Here is a 19,981-nt window from a genome sequence, read left to right as displayed (position 1 = left end):
TTTTGTTATTAGGATTTTAACTCCTTTGTGTTTTATTTGACAAATAAACGGACAGCAACATGTTTTCTTGTACGTTTAAAACAGAAGATTAATTATTTATTGAGAAATATGCCTTATCCTGAAAATGTCACAACTGCACCCACTCATGCATTCATTCATGCACACACACGCACACACGCACACACACAAGAAGAGACAGGTAGAGAGGAAAAGGGGTAAGTGTTTTTAAGTGAGATAGGGTTTCGGGGCTCATGGTAAACTTGTTGAATTCTCTTGGAGGTCAAGTTCGCTTTGGTTGCAGGCCAGAGGTGTTTGTAGATTTCTCTGTTTGTTGAAAGTTCAGTTTGAAGACAGAGGATCACTTCCAATTCTCTGCTGCGCAAGTTGAAATGCAGAATTCACAGCAGGGTGCCTTCCTTCTTGGCTTGTTGAATTTTCTCCCAACTTGTAGCTGGACAAGCTTTTGTGATGCTTTTCCTGGGTCTCCCTCCTCTTTCCAGAGAGTTACCTTTTAAGGTCAAAAAATGGTTTCACACCTTTGCATCTGTTGGGAGACATAGATCTTCCCTGGGGTGACTGACAGTGGACCAGGATGTGGCTACTTCAGACCTTGTTTCTTTCAGAAGAACCCATTCAATTCAAAAATGTCTCTTGATGGGTTTAGGATGGGTGCAATTGACACCTGGTAGGTTTGGATGTATTCTTTTCTCCTTCCCAGACAGCAGACAGTTTGAATGCACAAACTAGGTCTTTTCTCTTTCGGTGGCCATTTTGAAACACATTGTTCACTGTTTTAAAAGAAAAGTCCATTTTTATAAATCTTCAGTGCGAGCTCTTATCGTTTCAATCTCTGCACTTTACATAAGTGACACAATGTTAAAAGAAAAGGTCTGGCTGTGTAGTGAATGTGACTGTACCAATATGTTTTATCAAGTTCAGTGAGCAACAGCATGTGGATTTGCATCCAGGAATCTCCACAAACTGAGTCTCTGAGCTAGGCTTAGTCATTGGAAGAAGTAAGGGGGAAGCATTATGTCAAAGGTATTTCCTACTCTTCAGTTACAGAGAGCCTGGCAAAGTTTTGGGAGCAGATAAAATTGGCCATTGAATAATGCAGAGAGTAGGAATCTGAAGAAGGAAGAGCTTGACTTCAAAAAAAGGGATAAATAAATATGAGGACCTCAAAAATGTATGAAAACCAGAATACAGAAGTCCCAAATCAATAAAATGGCGTGGGCCACACTGCTGACCACTCCTGGCGCGTCCCGCGTAGCGTGCATGCTATGCAGGACACGAGCTCGGACGTATCGGACATGCATCAGCAGCATGAGGAGAGATCTGATTGTGATGTCAAATAGCCATTTCAGCTGATTAGGCCTACATTTCACCAACTTAGTCTGCTCATGTGCACTGAACACCTGTGCTAATCACTCTTATATAACATCTCTATTCAAGATTGGAGGAAGACAAAAAGCAGGAAACTATAGGTCAGTTAGCCTAACATTTGTCATTGGGAAAATGCCATTAATGTTCATTGATGCCAATAATGTTCATTATTATGGAAGTAGTAGCAGGACATTCAGAAAATCATAATACAATAAGGCAGAGTCAACATGGTTTTATGAAAGAGAAATCATGCTTGACAAATTTATTAGAGCATTTGGATTTCCAAAAGGCATTCATAAGGTGCCACATAAAAGGTTACTACACTAGATAAGTCTCATGGTGTTGCGGGTAATATATGATACAGTCATGGACCAGAATTTCACGCCCCACCCCCCCCACAAATGAGCGGGCTGGTGGTGGTGGGGGGGTAAGATTGAGTGGGAGGCAGGGGGGTGGGGCTGCTCACGACTCTTTCCTGCCCCACTGCAATTTTTACGCGGGGCGGCAGTGGCTAAAAATGGCTCGGCCACCCCAGGCCAAATAATGGCCCTTAAGTGGCCAATTCATTGGCACTTAAGGGCCTCCGCCCACCACGGCGGGTATTTTACCCTTGGCTGGCAGGTGGCTGAGGTCTCAAAAACACTGCCTGATGAAACCAGGTGGCCTACTTGCGGGCTGGTGGGGGGCCCTCCTGATCAGGCACCCTGTGCCCCATGGAGCGCTGCCCACAAAGCCCCAACTGCCTCCAACTCACAACATTCCCTCCACCCACTAACCAACCCCCCTTGCCTCGCTGGGGCCCAAGTGATTATCCCTGGCGAGGCCCTAAAAACTTACCTTGGTCTGGGGCCGTCCTTTCTCTTGCTTCTGATGGCTGGGTGTAGTCCCAGCAGTGGCCACCGCTCCCGGTGGTGCTGCTGGGATTAAGAGCTGCCGGACTGCTGATTAGCCAGCAGCTCCATCAGGCGAGACCTCCTGCCTCAAGGAGGTGGATGTCCTGCCCAAGACCAATTAAAGGCCTGGGGAGTGAAAAAGGACGGTCTGACTCCCCAGGCCTGGTGGAGGTGGGCTCGCCACCGACTTTTCGGCTGGTGGACGGGGCCTCCCACCCAACGTAAAATTCCGGCCATGGAGTTATTTACGGCACAGAAGGAGGCTATTCGGCCTTTCATGTCCATGCCGGCTCCCTGCGGAGCAATCAAGTCAGTCCCACTCCCCTGCTCTGTTCCCGTACCCCTGCACATTTATGTCCTTCAAGTGTCCATCAGTTTCCTTTTGAAATCACTGTCTCCGCATCCACCACCCTCATGGGCAGTAAGCTCCAGGTCATTACCACTCACTGCGTAAAAAAGTTCTTCCTCACATTCCCTCTGCGTCTCTTGTCCAAAACCTTCCTTGTACCATCAGATAATGGGAACAGTTTTTCCTTGTCTAGCTTATCTAAGCCTGTCATAATCTTGTATACCTCTATCAAATCTCCCCTCAATCTCCTTTGTTCTAAGGAAAACAATTCCAGCTTTTCTAACCTAACCTTGTAACTAAAATCCCCCATCCCTGGAACGATTCTGGTAAATCGCCTGCGCCCCCTCTCAAGGATCCTCACATCCTTCCTAAAGTGTGGTGACCAGAACTGGACGCAATACTCTAGTTAGGGCCTAACCAGAGCTTTATAAAGGTTCAGCATAACTTCCCTGCTTTAGTACTCAATGCGTCTATTTATGAAGCCCAAGATACCATATGCTTTGCTAACCATTCTCTCAATATGTCCTACCACCTTCAAAAATCGATGCATATTCACCCCCAGGTCCCTCTGTTCCCGCACAGAGGGGTCTCCCTTTTATGATGGAGATGAGGAGGAATTTCTTTTCTCAGAGGGTTAGCAATCTTTGGAACTGTGCCATTAAGTCACCATATTCCTCCTGCCAAAATGAATCACCTCACACTTGTCTGTATTAAATTCCATCTGCTACTTGTCTGCCCATGCTGCTAGCTTATCTATATCCTGCTGCAGGCAGTTTGTATCATCCTCACTGTTTGCCATTCCTTCAAGTTTGGTATCATCGGCAAATTTTGAAATTCTACTTGGTTTTCCAAGATCCAAGTAATTTATATGTAGCAAAAAAAAAGCAGTGGTCCCAGCACTGACCCTTGGGGAAGACCACTGTCTATCACTCTTCAGTCTGAAAAACAACCATTTACCAAAACCTTGTGGGTTTCTGTCCTTAAGCCAATTTTTTATCCAGTTAGCATGGAGAGAGAATTGGCTAACTAACAGGAAGCAGAAAGTTGGGATAAATGGGACATTTTCAGGTTGGCGAACTGTAAATAGTGGAGTGCCACAGGGATCAGATTATATTAATGACATGGATGAAGGGACCAAGTGTATTGTAGCCAAATTTGCGGACGATACAAAGATAGATAGGAAAGCAAGTTGTGAGGAAGACATAAACTGTCTGCAAAGAGATATAGATTGGTTAAGTGGTTGGGCAAAAATTTGGCAGGTGGAGTATAATGTGGGAAAATGTGAGGTTGCCCATTTTGGCGGGAAGAATAGAAAAGCTGAATATTATTTAAATGGAGAGTGACTGCAGAATGCTGCAATACAGAGGGATCTGGCTGTCCTTGTACATGAATCACAAAACGTTAACATGCGGATGCAGCAAGCAATTGGGAAGGCAGATAGAATTTTGGCATTTATTGCAAGGGGGATGGCGTATAAAGTAGGGACATCTTGCGGTAACTCTACAGGGCACTGGTGAGACCACACCAAGAGTACTGCATACATTTTTGGTCTCCTTACTTACTTGCATTGAAAGCAGTTCAGTGAAGGTTCACTAGGCTGATTCGTGGGATGAAGGGATTGTCTTATGAGGAAAGTTTGGGCCTATACTCATTGGAATTTAGAAGAATTAGAGGTGATCTTATTGAAACATATAAAATTTTGAGGGGCTTGACAGGGTAGATGCTGAGAGGATGTTTCCCTTTGTAGAGGAATCTAGAATGAGGGGGCACAGTTTCAAAATAAGGGGTCTCCCTTTTATGATGGAGGTGAGGAGGAATTTCTTTTCTCAGAGGGTCGTCAATCTTTGGAATTCTCTTCCCCAGAGAGCAGTTGCGGCTGGGTCATTGAATATATTCAAGGCTGAGTTAGACAGATTTTTGATTGACAAGGGAGTCAAGGATTATGGGGAGGAGACAGGAAAGTGGAGTTAAGACCACAATCAGATCAGCCATGATCTTATTGAATGATGGAGCAGCCTCGAGGGGATGAATGGCCTAGTCCTGCTCCTATTTCTTCTGATCTTATGTGGCTTGATTTTGGAGGTTTTGTGGTGAGGGTGAGCTACTGCATACATTCAGCGAGGCCAGAGGATATGGTGACCCACTCTGCACGAGATAAGGGGGCTGTGATTGCAGTGCCTCGGGGTCCGCAACATGAATCCGAAATGGAGCAGAGACTGCAGAGAGAGGAAGCTCTCTGAAGAGGAAGGAAGAGGAGGGCTCTGTACAGATGGCCTGGCCCACCACAGGTTTTTCAAGAACACTGCTCTCACCTCTACTTAATGCAGGAGCAGTGCCTGAGATGACTCAGTTTCAACAAGGAGGTGCTGACAGAACTGTACATTCAAAATGACCTGGAGCCTCGTACAAGGGAAAAGATGGTGCTACCAGTGGCCGTATAGGTCACAGTGGCATTGAACTTCTATATGTCTGAATCTTTCCAGGTGGGAGTGTGCGACATTTGTATCATCTCCCAGTACGTCGTCCATCGATGCATCAGGATTTGATGGAAGCCATCTATGCCAGGAATGGCGAATACATTGTTTTCTCACTCAGCTGGGAGAAACGGGATGAGAGGAAATGTGCTTTTGCTAGGATAGCTGGATTCCTGTTGGTATAGGGTCATCTGAACCAGTATCTCCTTATAATACTCTTGTGAAGCACCTTGGGATGTTTTAATATGTTAAAGGCATGATATAAATACAAGTTATTGTTGTATCTGAGATGGTGGCTGTGAGTGTCAGATCAAGTGACAGTTCTTCTTCCTCAGAAGTCTGGTGCAGCTGTCTCTTTTCCCCCCAGCAGCTGTGGCTGGCCAGGTGGCAGTTTTTTGGTATCTGGAAGCATAAAATCAGAAGGGGAGGGTTATGGTGAGGGGGTAGGAGGTGGGCATAAAGCAAGGGGTCCATGGTCACACCATTTGCAGCTTTCACTTCATTCCATACAGAGGATAAGTGTGTGCTGGGAGTTGAGAAGATGCATATGATTGTGACATACCATTATCCTGAATGATCCTGGCAATAAATGATACTATGGGCTCTGTTGCGGCTGATCCCATGTTGTGGAGCACCATCTCCTCTGTTGGGTTCAGGAGATTAAGTGCGTTTAAAGCAGAGATTGACAGATTTCTAAATACCAATGACATAAAGGGAAATGGGGATAGTGTAGGAAAAAGGCATTGAAGTGGATGATCAGCCATGATCGTACTGAAAGGCTCGATGGCTGAATGGCCTACTTCTGCTCCAATGTTCCTATGTTCCTATGAACCCTCGCCAGTTCTCTGCTGCCCCTGTACAGTGAGATGCAGTATCTGAATGTTAGGCCTGAATCCTGAATTCTAGGGAGTTCTGATAGTTGAATGATGACGGAGTGATGCAGTGAGCAGCCTGAGAGATTGGTGGAGCATATAAGATCTCACATTGTAGATCTGCTATTGTAAATCTTTGGACGAAACACACGGCACTGCCTTCTGGATTGCTACTGAACCATTATTATCGACTCCCTCTAGTGGCATACTGCAAATATTACACCAAGCATGTACAGTGACCTCAAATGAACCACACAACATATATCAAATGAACAATAAACAACATCCCTTCCCTTCTTGGTAAATGAGAATTTCAATGCTTTGCTTACATTGTTCTGTTCCGACATTGCTTCAGTTTGTAACATAATAGCTTAAGTCATACAGTCATAGAGTTTTACAGCACAGAAACAGGCCCTTCGGCCCAACGCGCCTGCACCGACCATCAAGCACGCATCCTAACTAATCCCATTTCCCCGCACGTGGCCTGTAGCTTTTATGTTATGGCGTTTCAAGTGCTCATCTAAATACTTCTTGAATGTCGTGAGTGTTCCTGCCTCTACCACCCCTTCAGGCAGTGTGTTCCAGATTCCAACCACCCTCTGGGTGAAAACATTCTTTCTCAACTCCGGTCTAAACCTCCTTCCCCTTACCTTAAATCTATTCCCCCTAGTTATTGACCTCTCCGCTAAGGGAAAAAGTTTCTTCCTATCTATTCTATCAATGCCCCTCATAATTTTGTATACCTCAATTATCCAGTCTGTCTTCATAACTGAAATGCTCCAGCCCAGGCAACATCCTGGTGAATCTCCTCTGCACCCTCTCCATTGCAATCACATCCTTCCTATAGTGTGGTGCCCAGAACTGTACACAGTACTCCAGCTGTGGCCTAACTAGCGTTTTATACAGCTCCATCGTAACCTCCCTGCTCTTACATTCAATGCCTCGGCTAATAAAGGCAAATATCCCGTACGCCTTTCCAACCACCTTATCTATCTGTGCTGCTGCCTTCAGTGATCTATGGACAAGCACCACAAGGTCCATCTGACCCTCTGTACTCCCTAGGGTCCTGCCATCCATTGTATATTCCATTGCCTTGTTAAACCTCCCAAAGTGCATCACCTCACACTTCTCAGGATTAAACTCCATTTGCCACTGCTCTGCCCATCTTACCAGCCCATCGATATCGTCCTGTAATCTCAGGCTTTCCTCCTCACTATTTACGACACCACCAATTTTCGTGTCGTCTGCGAACTTACTGATCATACCTGCTATATTCACGTCGAAATCATTAATGTACACTACAAATAGTAAGGGTCCCAGCACCGATCCCTGCGGTACACCACTGGTCACAGGCTTCCAATCACAAAAACAACCCTCGACCATTACCCTCTGCCTCCTGTCACTAAGCCAATTTTGAATCCAATTTGCCAAATTATGGTGGATCCCATGGGCTTTTACTTTCTTAACCAATCTCCCATGCGGGACCTTATCAAAAGCCTTACTGAAGTCCATGTAGACTACATCAACTGCTTTACCCTCATCTACACCTCTAGTCACCTCCTCGAAAAATTCAATCAAATTTGTTAGACACGATCTCCCCCTGACAAAGCCATGCTGACTATCCCTGATTAATCCCTGCCTCTCCAAGTGGAGATCAATCCTATCTCTCAGAGTTTTTCCCAATGATTTCCCTACCACTGATGTTAGACTCACTGACCTGTAATTACCTGGTTTATCCCTGCTACCCTTCTTGAATAATGGTACCACATTCACAGAATCACAGAATCACAGAATAATACAGTGCAGAAGAGGCCCTTTGGCCCATCGAGTCTGCACATTGAGTCTGCACATTCGCTGTCCTCCAATCCTCCGGAACCTCTCCTGTGGCCAGAGAGGATTTGAAAATTTGTGTCAGAGCCCCCGTTATCTCCTCCCTTGCCTCACATAACAGGCTGGGATACATCTCATCTGGGCCTGGGGATTTATCCACCTTTAAGCCCACTAATACAGCTAATACTTCCTCCTTTTCAATGCTAATTTGACCAAGTATATCACAATCCCCCACCCTGATCACTACACCTGCATCGTCCCTCTCCATCGTGAACACAGATGAAAAGTAATCGTTCAAAACCTCACCTATGTCCTCCGGCTCCTCACACAGATTGCCTCTTTGATACGTAATGGGCCCCACTTTTTCTCTGGTTATCCTCTTGCCCTAACATACTTATAAAGCGCCTTGGGATTTTCCTCTATCTTGTCTGACAGTGATTTTTCATGCTCCCTATTCGGTCTCCGAATTATTTTTTTAAGTACTCCCCTACAGTTTCTATACTCCTGTAGGGCCTCCGCTGTTTTCAGCACTCTGAATCTGCCATACGCCTCCTTTTTTTTCTTTATCCAATCAAAGAACAAAGAACAAAGAACAGTACAGCACAGGAACAAGCCATTCGGCCCTCCAAGCCTGCGCCGATCTTGATGCCTGCCGAAACTAACACCTTCTGCACTTCTGGGGCCCATATCCCTCTATTCCCTTCCTATTCATATATTTGTCAAGATGTCTCTTAAATGTCGCTATCGTATCTGCTTCCACCACCTCCCCTGGCAGCAAGTTCCAGGCACTCACCACCCTCTGCGTAAAAGACGTGCCTCGCACATCCCCTCTAAACTTTGCCCCTCGCACCTTAAACCTATGTCCCGTAGTAACTGACTCTTCCACCCTGGGAAAAAGCTTCTGACAATCCACTCTGTCCATGCCGCTCATAACTTTGTAAACCTCTATCATGTCGCCCCTCCACCTCCGTCGTTCCAGTGAAAACAATCCGAGTTTTTCCAACCTCTCCTCATAGCTGATGCCCTCCAGACCAGGCAACATCCTGGTAAACCTCCTCTGTACCCGCTCCAAAGCCTCCACGTCCTTCTGGTAGTGTGGCGACCAGAATTGCACGCAATATTCTAAGTGTGGCCGAACTAAAGTTCTGTACAGCTGCAACATGACTTGCCAATTTTTATACTCTATGCCCCGACCGATGAAGGCAAGCATGCCGAATGCCTTCTTGACTACCTTATCCACCGGCTTTGCCACTTTCAGTGACCTGTGGACCTGTACGCCCAGATCTCTCTGCCTGTCAATACTTCTAAGGGTTCTGCCATTTACTGTATACCTCCCACCTGCATTAGACCTTCCAAAATGCATTACCTCACATTTGTCCGGATTAAACTCCATCCGCCATTTCTCCGCCCAAGTCTCCAACCGATCTATATCCTGCTGTATCCTCTGACAATCCTCATCATTATCTGCAACTCCACCAACCTTTGTGTCGTCCGCAAACTTACTAATCAGACCAGCTACATTTTCCTCCAAATCATTTATATATACTACAAACAGCAATGGTCCCAGCACTGATTCCTGCGGAACACCACTAGTCACATCCCTCCATTCAGAAAAACACCCATCCACTGTTACCCTCTGTCTTCTGTGACTGAGCCAGTTCTGTATCCATCTTGCCAGCTCACCTCTGATCCCGTGTGACTTCACCTTTTGCATCAGTCTGCCATGCGGGATTTTGTCAAAGGCTTTACTAAAGTCCATATAGACAACATCCACCGCCCTTCCCTCATCAATCATCTTCGTCACTTCCTCAAAAAACTCAATCAAATTAGTAAGACACGACCTCCCCTTCACAAAACCATGCTGTCTCTCGCTAATAGGTTCGTTTGTTTCCAAATGGGAGTAAATCCTGTCCCGAAGAATCCTCTCTAATAGTTTCCCTACCACTGACGTAAGGCTCACCGGCCTATAATTTCCTGGATTATCCTTGCTACCCTTCTTAAACAAAGGAACAACATTGGCTATTCTCCAGTCCTCTGGGACGTCACCTGTAGCCAATGAGGATGCAAAGATTTCTGTCAAGGCCCCAGCAATTTCTTCCCTTGCCTCCCTCAGTATTCTAGGGTAGATCCCATCAGGCCCTGGGGACCTATCTACCTTAATGCTTTGCAAGACACCCAACACCTCCTCCTTTTTGATAATGAGATGACTGAGACTATCTGCACTCCCTTTCCTAGGCTCATCATCCACCAAGTCCTTCTCCTTGGTGAATACTGATGCAAAGTACTCATTTGGCACCTCGCCCATTTCCTCTGGCTCCACGCATACATTCCCATCTCTGTCCTTGAGTGGGCCAACCCTTTCCCTGGTTACCCTCTTGCTCTTTATATATGTATAAAAAGCCTTGGGATTTTCCTTAATCCTGTTTGCCAATGACTTTTCATGACCCCATTTAGCCCTCCTAACTCCTTGCTTAAGTTCCTTCCTACTATCTTTATATTCCTCAAGTACTTCATCTGCTCCTAGCCTTCCAGCCCTTACAAATGCTTCCTTTTTCTTTTTGACTGGGCTCACAATATCCCGTGTTATCCAAGCTTCCTGAATATATCCTCTATATCCCTTGACATCCAGGGTTCCCTTGACCTGTTGGTCCTACTCTTCACCTTTACAGGAACATGCTGCACCTGAACCCTCACAATTTCCTTTCGAAATGACTCCCACTGGTCTGATGTAGACTTTCCTATAAGGAGCTACTCCCAGTTCACTTTGGCCAGATCCTGTTTTATCATATTGAAATCTGCCTTCCCCCAATTCAGTACTCTTATTTCCGGTCCCTCTATGTCCTTTTCCATAACAACCTTAAATCTTACAGAGTTATGGTCACTATCCCCAAAATGCTCCTCCGCTGACACTTCTACCACTTGTCCAGCTTCATTCCCTAGGATTAAGTACTGCCCGTCCTCTTGTCGGACTCTCTACGTGCTGGCTCAAAAAGCTCTCCTGAATGCACTTGAAGAAATCTGCCCCCTTTAAGCTTTTTGCACTAATACTATCCCCTCTAATATAGGGGAAGTTGAAATGCCTTACTATTATTACCCTATTATTATTGCACCTCTCTGAGATTTCCCTACATATCTGCTCCTCTACCACTGCCTAACTGTTTGGAGGCCTGTAGTACACTCCCAGCCAAGTAATAGCCCCCTTTTTGTTTTTAAGCTCTACCCATATAGCCTCATTAGAGGAACCTTCTCAGATATCATCCCTCCTTACTGCAGTAATTGTCTCTTTAATCAACAGTGCAATGCCACCTCCACTTTTACAGACTCCCCTATCACGTCTGAAGATTCTATACCCTGGAATATTAAGCTTCCAGTCCTGCCCTTCCCTCAACCATGGCTCAATGATACCAATAATATCATATTCCCATGTGTAAATCAATGCCCTCAATTCATCTGCCTTACTAGTAAAACTCCTTGCATTAAAATAGATACAATCCAGACTTGCATTATTTGCCTGAGCCTTAACAGGTCTACATTTACTCTGTCCTCCGGACTGACTTAGCTTCACATTTATAGTTGATTGTACATCACCCCCTACTGTACTTCCATTCTGTATCCCATCCCCCTGCCAAATTAGTTTAAACCCGCCCAACAGCACTTGCAAACCTGCCAGCAAGGATGCCGGTCCCATTCTGGTTCAGGTGCAACCCGTCCATCGTGTACAGATCCCACCTTTGCCAGAAACAGGCCCAGTGATCCAAGAATCTAAAGCCCTCCCTCCTGCACCATCTCTCCAACCATGCATTCATCTGCTCTAACCTCCTATTCATATACTCACTAGCAGGTGGCACCAGAAGAAACCCAGAGATTACAACCTTTGAGGGCCTACTTTTTAATCTGCTGTCTAGCTCCCTAAATTCTTTTTGCAGGATCTCTTTCTACCTATGTCATTGCTACCAACGTGGACCACGACCTCCGGCTGTGCACCCTCACCCTCCAGAATACTTTGTAGCCGCTCAGTGATATCCAAGACCCTTGCACTAGGGAGGCAACATACCATCCTGGAGTCACGTCTGCGACCACAGAAACACCTATCTGTTCCTCTAACCATAGAATCCCCTACCACTATTGCCCTCTTGTCCTTTTTTCTCCATCCCAGCACAGCTGAGTCATTCATTCCGGTGACATTCCGGTCATGACTCTCGGTGCAGTCTCCAGAGGATCTCTCTCTCTCATTGGTACTCAGAACTGAATACTGTTTAGAAAGTGGGATGTCCTCATACTCATAAGTATGGCAGATATTTCTGCTCACAAGTAAGATATCGACATGTGACATCTGGTGTTGTCTCATTTAATTCATGTGCTTCATCTGAAGTGTTGATGTCTGGATCGAAAGTAATGCCTCTCAGTCTTCTCTTTTCAAGAGCAAAGAGACCCAGGCTGTTCATCCTTTCCTGATAGGTCTAACTTCACAGTACTAGTATCATCCTACAGTTCCCAGGACATGTACTATCTCCCTTCTTTAAATATATTTATAGCATTAGCTATCTACCAGTCTTCTGGCACTACTTTTCTTTTCCTAAAGAATTATTAAAAATGTGTAGTAATGCCTCTTCTATCTCGTCCCTAGATTCTTTTAAAATACGTGGATGTAATCTGTCTGGACCAGGGGTTTTAACCTCTGTAAGTTTGATTAGTTTATTTAATATTTCACCTTTTTTAGTTTAAATGCAGTTATCTCATTTCTAATCTCATCCTCCATTGTTATGTCCAATTGTCCTGTTTCCCTGGTAAATACTGAAGCAAAGTAATTATTTAATATTTCTGCCATTTCTCTATTGCTGCCTGGTATATTATCCTGCCCATCATTAAGTGGCTTTATACCCATCCCAATTTTACTTTTTTTATTTATGTCTGTAAAATATTTTACAATTTTGTTTTATGTTCCTTGATAATTTAAGTTCATAGTTTGTTTTTACCCTCCTAATTGTTTTTTGATATCTCTTTTAATCTCTTCATATACTTCCTTGTCATACTCTCCCCTGCCATCCATGCCTCTTTCTTTACATCAATCTTTCCCCTGTATATTTATTCATCCATGGTGTCTCATTAGACTTTAACTTGTTCTTGTTTTTCAGTGAAATATTCTTTTCTTGGACTCTGTCGAATACCCTTTTAAATGTTTCCCATTGCTGCTTTATATCATTGTTTGCCAATATTGTTGTCCATTTTATTTTCCCAAGTTCTACTCTCAGCTCCTCAAAATCAGCTTTACTCCAATCTATTATCAAGGACTGAGTCACACAATCATATCGTCATCAAATGGTTGAAACACAGAAGGAGACCATTCGGCCCGTCATGTCCATGCCAGCTCTCAGCAAGAGCAACTCACCTAGTCCCACTCCCCCGCCTTTTCCCCGTAGCCCTGCAAATCTTTTCTCTTCAGATAATTATTCAGTCCTCTTTTGAAGGCCTTGATTGAATCTGCCTCCACCACACTCTCAGGCAGTGCTTTCCAGATCCTAACTACTCACTGCGTAAAAAAGTTTTTCATCATGCTGCAGTTGCTTCTTTTGCCAATCACCGTATATTGGTGTCCTCTGGTTCTCGATCCTTCTGCCAATGGAAACAATTTCTCCCTATCTACTCTGTCCAGCCCCCTCATGATTTTGAACACCTCTATCAAATCTACTCTTAATCATCTCTTTTCCATGGAGAACAGCCTCAGCTTTTGCAACCTATCCACATAACTGAAGTTCGTCATCCCTGGAACCATTCTCGTGAATCTTTTCTGCACCCTCTCTAATACCTTAACATCCTTCCTAAAGTGTGGTGCCCAGAATTGGACACAATACTCCAGTTGAGGCTGAACGTGTTTTATACAGGCTTATCATAACTTCTTTGTTCTTGTACTGTATGCCCCTATCTATACAGCCCAGGACCCCATATGCTTTATTAACTGCTTTCTCAACCTGCCCTGCAAACTTCAATAATTTGTGCACATCATGCTTATGTCCTTCTCAATTTAACCCTAATATATTATGGTCACTATTGTCTTAAACTGTATTATATTATGGTCACTATTACCTAGATGTTCCCCCAGTTTTACTTCTCTTACCTCTTCTGGTTCATTTCCCATTACGAGATCCAGTAAAGATTCCTTCCTTGTTGGGCTTCTTACATATTGGGTTAGAAAGGAGTTCTCTACACATTGTAGGAACACCATTCCCTTATTCCCTTTTGGCCAATTAATTTTGGAGTAATTGAAATCCCCCATGATTATTATTCTATGTTTTTTACATATTTCCCAAATTTGTTTGCATATTTCTTCCTTCCACGATTAGGTGGGTGTAGTATAAGGTCTGAAAGGGTTAATGTTTGGTACAGTGAGAGTAACACCTCTCACTGTGATGACGAAGTAAGAGGCACATGTGAGAGAAGCAAGAAGCATCAGCATAATAAAAACAAAATACCGCAGATGCTAGAAATCTGAAATAAAAACAGAAATGCTGGAAATACTCAGCAGGTCGGCAGCATCTGTGGAGAGTGAAGCAGAGTTAATGCTTCAGGTCTGTGACATTTCATCGTGAAAGGTCACAGACCTGAAACGTTAACTCTGCTTCTCTCTCTAAAGAAGCATGATGAGTTGCAGAAGCTAGACAGGCTTATGGAAAGTGTATATAGTCCATGTAAATATAATAAATGAGTTACTATTTAGATTTACAACGACTCCGAGATCTCCGTAAACCAAGCTTAACGTAGCGTCTGAAATGTTAGCAACAATATACAACAGGTGGTCCTTAGACTGCCCCTGTTAGTGTGATTGAACCTTTATTATCTTTTGTCCCCAACCACATGGATTCTATTTCTGTCTTACTGATAGCTGCGTCACTTCTTTCCACTGCCATTATGTTATCTCCAACTCCCTTTTTCCATCTCTATCTCTTTTAAATGTTACACACTGCAACATTTGTCCTGATTTTTCTGTAGCCATGTCTCAGTAGTCTCTAGAACAAAGAACAAAGAACAGTACAGCACAGGAACAGGCCATTCGGCCCTCCAAGCCTGCGTCGATCTTGATGCCTGTCTAAACTAAAACCTTCTGCACTTCTGGAGTCCGTATCCCTCGATTCCCATTCTATTTATGTATTTGTCAAGATGCCTCTTAAATGTCGCTATCATATCTGCTTCCACCACCTCCCCCGGCAGCAAGTTCCAGGCACTCACCACCCTCTGTGTAAAGAACTTGCCTCGCACATCCCCTCTAAACTTTGCCCCTCGCACCTTAAACCTATGTCCCCTAGTAACTGACTCTTCCACCCTGGGAAAAAGCTTCTGATAATCCACTCTATCCATGCCGCTCATAACTTTGTAAACCTCTATCATGTCGCCTCTCCACCTCCGTCGTTCCAGTGAAAACAATCCGAGTTTATCCAACCTCTCCTCATAGCTAATACTCTCCAGACCAGGCAACATCCTGGTAAACCTCTTCTGTACCCTCTCCAAAGCCTCTACTATGTCTGATTCCTCGCAACATATTATTGCTTACAGTTCACCTGTTTTTATGGTACTGTGTACTTGTCTGGGCATGGCAGCTCAGCAAGGATATATTAGCCTTGGAGCAGGTGCAGTGCAGATTCACCAGAACAATACTGGGGTCGAAAAGGGTTAAGTTTTGAGCACAGTTGCATTGCCTAGGTTTGTATTGGCTTGAATATAGAAGATTAAGGAATGATCTATTGGAGGTGTTTAAAATTATTAAAGGAATTGATCAGATAGATAGAGAGAAACTTTCCTCTGGTCGGGGAGTCCAGAACAAGGGGGCATGAAGTTTAAATCCAAACTAGGTCATTCAGGAGTGATGTCAGGCAGCACGTCTTCATGAAAAGGGTCATGGAAATTTGGAATTCTCTCCCCAAAAACAGCTGTCAAGGCTGGGGTTCAACCGGAAATTTCAAAATTGAGATTGGTAGATTTTTGTTCTGTTAGGATATTAACGGTTACAGTATCAAGACAGGTAGGTGGAATTAAGATGCAGGTCAGGCATAACCCAATTAAATTCTGAATCAGGCTTGAAGGAATGAATGACCTACTCTTGTTTCTCTGTTCCTATGCTGCTATGTTCCTTCGCAACAAAAATCACAAGATAAATATGGATGAGAAAGATCATTCAATCTATCTTACCTCATCCATATAGAATTCCAAGAGTTCCCGACATCGCAGCAACCAGCTTTTTCTAAAATTACTTAAGATTTTTGCTGCCAAAACAGAACCTGGAAGTTCATTTCAAATATTGATCATTCTTTGAATGAAGAACTTCCTGCAATCTGCTTTCACAAGTGCCCCTGATCCTACTGTCCAGTTCACCATGAGGTAGTGCTGCAGATTAATCTGCTCTACACCATGTAATGGCTTATTTAGCTGTATAAGGTTCCCTCTATATCCTTTCCTTTCAAGCATCTTCAGTTTACCCGCTAACATCAATCTTCTAATAGACAGTGAGCCTGAGGGGATACAATGCAAAAGTCAGTGAGAGCAGAGAAAGAGAGAGAGCCTGAGGGGAAACAGTGTGAGATTCAGTATGAGTGGAGAAAGTGAGCCTGAGAGGAAACAATACTAGAGGCCTAAGTCAGAGTCAGAATGTGAACTGAACCCAAAAACTGAAAAAAAATTCAAAAGTGATGAAACTTCCATGGAGCTAATTGGTGGGTAAAAACTGGATAAGGGTAAAACAGGCCGTGCACTGATGGAGTCAGTCTGCAGCACCAACGGAGTCAGCACGGAGCACCGAGAGAGTCAGCACGGAGCACTGAGGGAGTCAGCGCACAGCACTGAGGTAGTCGGCATAGAGCAGTGACGGAGGAGCTGGTGTGGAGCAGTGAGGGAGGAGTCACAGAATCATAGGGAAGGATTTTCCTGTGGGCTGTGGGACCCCAATGTCAGACCAAATGGGGATCCCAAGCCTGCACCTGCTGGCAGTGAAGCCTGCACAGTGATATTCCCAGAGATGGCCTCCTAACTGGCCACCTCTGAGCTCGCCGTGTGGGCCGCCGATACCATCGGCCCAATCACAGGGCTGCCTGTTCTGAAGTCTCGACAGCCCCACCGTGAGAGGTGGGCATTGCTGAGGCAGGTAGGATGGTGGCACCCTTGAAGACGTAAGTTTGAAACACAATTTCAAAGGAATCCAGCAAGCAGGACCCTCGGAGCGGAGGGGAAACCCTCCGGGTGTGACCTTTCCTGGTTGTGGCCCTCTCTTTGGGGGAGGGAGCCTCCATTAAGCTGGTGGCTTCCACATGCAGAAGGAATGCCAACGAGCGCTCTAAATGGGCCCTAGTTGGGGTCTTAAATCTGCAGATTGGCTGCCACTGCCATTCAATGGGCTCCCTGCCTGCTGCTGGAAACCTGGGAAGCTAGCAAACATATAAAAAGAATGAAACACTTGCATTTATCACGCTTTTTACAACCACCGGATGTCTCAAAGCACTTTACAGCCAATGAAGTACTTTTGAAGTGTAGTCACAGCTATAATGTAGGAGACCCTGCTATTCAAGAAATGAAGGAGAGAGAAAACAGGGATCGATAGGCCAGTTGGCCTGGCATCAGTAATAGGCAAAATGCTCGAATCTATTGTTAGGGACATGACAACAGGGCAGTTAGAAAATCATAATATGATAAAGCAGAGTCAACACAGTCTGATAAAAGGGAAATTATGCTGGACAAATCTGTTAGAGCTTTTTAAGGATGTAACTAGCGGGGGAGATAAAAGGGAACCAGTAGTGTATTTGGATTTTCAGAAAGCATTCAATAAGATGCCGCACAAGAGGTTATTACTCACAATTAGGGCTCATGGGGGAACTATATAAGCATGGATTGAGAATTGGTTAAAGGACAGAAAACAAAGAGGAGGAATAAATGGGTCATCTTCAGATGCTTCCCTTCAACATAAGCCTGGATGAATGTGGCTCCAAAAACACTCAAGAAGCCCAACACCATCCAGGACAAAGAAGCCTGCTTGATCAGCACCCCATCCACCACATTAAACATTCACTCCCTTCACCACTGACGCACAGTGGTTGCAGTATGTGCCATCTACAAAATGCACTGCAGAAACTTGCCAAAGCTTCTTCGACAGAACCTTCCAACCTGTGACCTCTACCACCAAGAAGAACAATGGCAGCAGACAAATGGGAACACCACCACCTGCAAGTTCCCCTCCAAATCACACACCATCCTCACTTGGAAATATATAGCCTTGCCAGCTCACAACCCAAGAACAAATTAAAAAAGATCAGAAGTGGGGTTGTTCTCTGATGATTGCACAGTGTTCAGTGCCATTTGCAACTCCTCAGATACTGAGACAGTCCTTGTCTGTATGCAGCAAGACCTAGACAACATTCCATCTTGGACTGAGAAGTGGCAAGTAACATTCATGCCACACAAGTGTCAGGCAATGCCCATCTCCAAAAGAGAGAATCTAACCATCTCCCCTTTATATTCAACAGCATTACCATTGCTGAATCCCCCACCATCAACATCCTGGGGGCTACCATTGACCAGAAACTGAACTGGACCAGCCATATAAGTACTGAGGCTACAAAAACAAGTCAGAGGCAGGGAATTCTGCAGCAAGTAACTCACCTCCTGACTCCCCAAAGACCATCCACAATCTACAAGGCACAAGCCAGGAGTGTACGATGGAATTTGCGGTGCAAGACCGGTGCAGGTGTGTTGGCAGACTGTTATCTGAAGAGTTGACTTACTAAGTGAACTTTTAGGTGCTACGACTTTGGATTCAAAGCTTGTGTTTTTTCTGAGACAGCCATTAACTGGAAAACAAAACAAAATGCTTCAGAATTCTGGGAAGACCAAATGGGTCCTATCCAATTTAAAGCACATGTCAAGGCTATTCAAGTCTCAGATTACAGATCAGCAGAACTGAAACAGACTGCTGCGTGTGTGCGCAGAAGGAAACGGCAAGCAGTTGTTTAAAAAAAGACAGGTTCTGGGCTGAGGAGATTGGACTCTGAGAACTGACCATTGGCAAATACGACTTACGACAGCTGTGTTTGGTGACTTATCAGTGGAACCATGCCATCAAGACTGTTGTGGGCAAGGCCGAGGTTGTTCAAGAGGTGACAAAGTCCGAACTGTTAAAGAGAAGATTGCATTGCTCACTATCAACAGGACATCATTACTTTGGTGGCTGCATCCTGCAGGACAGGACTTGGAAAGCTACCAGAGGGAGTTCCTTATTTTGAAGAACTTTGAGCGGTTTGTTGCCATTTTGCTGACAGAACTGCTCAGAGGACTTGTGAGAACTATCTTTGTTACATCTCACAATTAAGGTTTAACCTTAAGAGAGAGAGAGAGAGACCGTGAAAGTGGGTTTTGGTTTGAGTATGAAAGTAAAATTTATAAGAGTGAAATCTTGCCCTTTTGGTTTTGTTTCCTAAATTGGGGTCCATTGGTGGATTCTTTTGGGTTGTTGGTGATCTCCACAGGGATCATAAACAGTGTGATGGACTCTCGACTTGCCTGGATGAGTACACCTCCAGCAACTCTAAAGAAGCTTGACACCATCCAGGACACAGCAGCTTGCTTGATTGCCATCACCAGTGCACAGTATGTACCATCTACAAGATGCACTGCAGCAACTCGCCAAGGCTCCTTCAAATGCACCTTCCAATCCTGCGACCTCTACCACCTAGAATACAAGGGCAGCAGATGCATGGGAACACCACCTCCTGCAAGTTCTGTGCAAATCACACACCATCCTGACTTGAAACTATATCACCTCTCCTTCACTGTTGCTGGATCAAAATCCTGGAACTCCCTCCCTAACAGCACTGTGAGTGTACTGTGATGCTCATGTGAAGTGCAGTAATTGAAAATACAAGAACACAACCTGAAGAGTTATAAAAAAATGACTTTTCCTTGAAAAAGTGGACAATATGCTGAAACAATGGCCACCGAAGGTCAAAAGACCTTGCCCTGTATATTCAAACTGTCTTACTGTCTGTTACAAACAAGAGGATACAGTCCAAGCTAAAAGGTGTTAATTACATCCATCCTAAACGCATCAAGAGACATTTTTGAATTGAATGGGTTCTTCTGAAACAAAGAAGGAATGAAGAAGCCACATCCTAATCCTAAGGACATCACTAATATCCCTCCTTG

The sequence above is a fragment of the Heterodontus francisci genome, chromosome 19 (genome assembly GCF_036365525.1).
Source record: "Heterodontus francisci isolate sHetFra1 chromosome 19, sHetFra1.hap1, whole genome shotgun sequence".
Lineage (NCBI taxonomy): Eukaryota > Metazoa > Chordata > Chondrichthyes > Heterodontiformes > Heterodontidae > Heterodontus > Heterodontus francisci.
Note: the sequence above shows the minus strand (reverse complement) of the source record.